At 40.5% G+C, this 2370-nt stretch overlaps 1 non-coding gene across 1 annotated transcript; it reads left to right on the forward strand.

The window, feature by feature from the left end:
• The first annotated feature begins 312 nt into the window (after window positions 1–312).
• On the forward strand, window positions 313–389 carry Trnas-cga. Its single transcript has one exon. It is a non-coding gene; the product is annotated as a tRNA-Ser (tRNA).
• The last annotated feature ends 1981 nt before the right edge of the window (window positions 390–2370 follow it).

Below are 2370 nucleotides of genomic sequence, written 5' to 3' on the forward strand. Positions count from 1 at the left end.
AAGCGCATCAGTAGTACGACATAAAGTGCTGTTGTGAAACTTCCTGGCAGATTAAAATTGTGTGCCCGACCGAGACTCAAACTCGGGACCTTTGCCTTTCGCGGGCAAGTGCTCTACCAACTGAGCTACCGAAGCACGACTCACGCCCGGTACTCACAGCTTTACTTCTGCCAGTACCTCGTCTCCTACCTTCCAAACTTTCTTTCAGGAGTGCTAGTTCTGCAAGGTTCGCAGGAGAGCTTCTGTAAAGTTTGGAAGGTAGGAGACGAGGTACTGGCAGAAGTAAAGCTGTGAGTACCGGGCGTGAGTCGTGCTTCGGTAGCTCAGTTGGTAGAGCACTTGCCCGCGAAAGGCAAAGGTCCCGAGTTCGAGTCTCGGCCGGGCACGCAGTTCTAATCTGCCAGGAAGTTTCATATCAGCGCACACTCCGCTGCAGAGTGAAAATCTCATTCTGATAAAGTGCTGTTGTTCTCAAGCGAGTTCTCTCATGCTCTGTGAGATGTCAGACAGCGTCGCGACCGCGAAATGTAGTATTAGAGGCACGTACTCTCTGAGAAGACAATCACCTACCAATTTATGAAATAAAATGTTGTGAGCAAAAAGTACGCCGACATAGTTTCGTATAGAAACACAGGAACAAATAACGAACGTGGACATTTATCATAAAACACAAACTAATGGTATCATGAGCTACAGTTTTCTTTCTGAACAAAATGGATAATGAACAGGACAGTGTATATTTACCCAGTGACAATGAGTTATTCAGTGCCAGCGACCTGTGAGCTATACGCAAATAGACAAGTTAAAATAAGTTTCATATCGCAAACCCTTTTCTTCGAGGTAAAAGAGATATGGTGAATCGAGGAAGCCTGCTACAGTACGAGTGTTTGTGCACTATATAGGACAGTGTGCCGTTGCAAGCCAAATAGTCACAGCCAAGGTGTACGGCAAGTTGAAACGAGTGCGGTTGGTTTTTCGCAAACTCTGCGAACACTGCACGAAACACTGAAAAGTATGGACCGGGACGCGCGGCATCGCTTTACGGCGGTGGTCCCACGCAACTGCTGAGCTCCAAACGGCGCGCAGCGTGCCATCAAACTGATTGTTGCGTCTGCATTGTTGGCTAACGGCGTAATACAGGAGGACAATTTAAATTCAAAGCAATATCTACGTTTAAATGGACACCCAACAAAGTGCCAAGACATGTAGAAAAACAGTTTCCTGACACACTAAATAAACTCTGACTACCACAGCTCATGATTAATGTCCCACACTACCTTTGAACAACGCCTATGTTTATATATATAAAGTACTAATCCATGTGAATTTTTATTTGTTACATGTTTATATTACTCATGACGAGATAATAGTAAAATACGAAAAGGATGTCACTAAGCAGATCCTGGCGTGGAAGAGGGAATCAGTGGAAAGCACAAGCGACTCTAAGCAAGACCTAACGCCTCTTGCTGCCCCAGACACCTCTGCTAGCCCTGCACCATAGATCCGTACACTCCAATAAATATGTGACTTTCCTGTAAATTTTTTTTTTTTTTTACTCAAGAGACAAAGACTTATGAAAAATGAATTTTATTGTCAACATGCGAACGAGGAGGCTGTTTATACGGCGATATATTATGTATAAAACAATGTAATACCCTTGTATAATGCAGTGTACAAAGAGATAATAAAATAATTTTGTGTATACTGTAAGACATAAAAAAGAAAGAAAAGAAGAGAAAGAAGGTAAAACGAGTATGTAACAATTCTGTGTATAATTATCCGGATGTGATGATTTTATGTGAAATACGATGTAAAGACAATGTAAAAGATTTTGTGTGTATAGTATGTTAAGTTTATGTGTATTTTACGTGTGTTCTGTATATCCTAATGCATATGTTTTGTCCTCATTGCCATGTGCTGGAACTGGCATCAAAACCATGTTTGTTGAATGAAGATATGGGGAGAAAGACACTTGCAGTGCAGTCCCATTACGTGTGTATAACAGTCAAGTGTTAAGTGTTCGGGCCCATAGCCCGGAAAATTGACATTTCTTCGGACAATTTTCCAAAGGGTAGGGTGACCAAATTATTTTCGGTGAAACCCGGGACACATTCACCACAGTGCCAATGGACACCTCATTCCACATGTACCCAGGTTTCTTAGTTTTAAATACTAATGTTTCGTTGATACATTTTGTTAACCCTATTATTATAACTAATAAGAGGATACAAAAGATTGATATAATCTAGATTATCTGTACAATTAATGACATTAAAAAAACGTATACAGTAATAAAGAAATGTATTACGATTTTACAAAATTTTACAGCCATTCAACTTTTAATCAATTAATATTAACATGAGCTTTAAT

Source organism: Schistocerca americana, chromosome 8, assembly GCF_021461395.2.
Source record: "Schistocerca americana isolate TAMUIC-IGC-003095 chromosome 8, iqSchAmer2.1, whole genome shotgun sequence".
Lineage (NCBI taxonomy): Eukaryota > Metazoa > Arthropoda > Insecta > Orthoptera > Acrididae > Schistocerca > Schistocerca americana.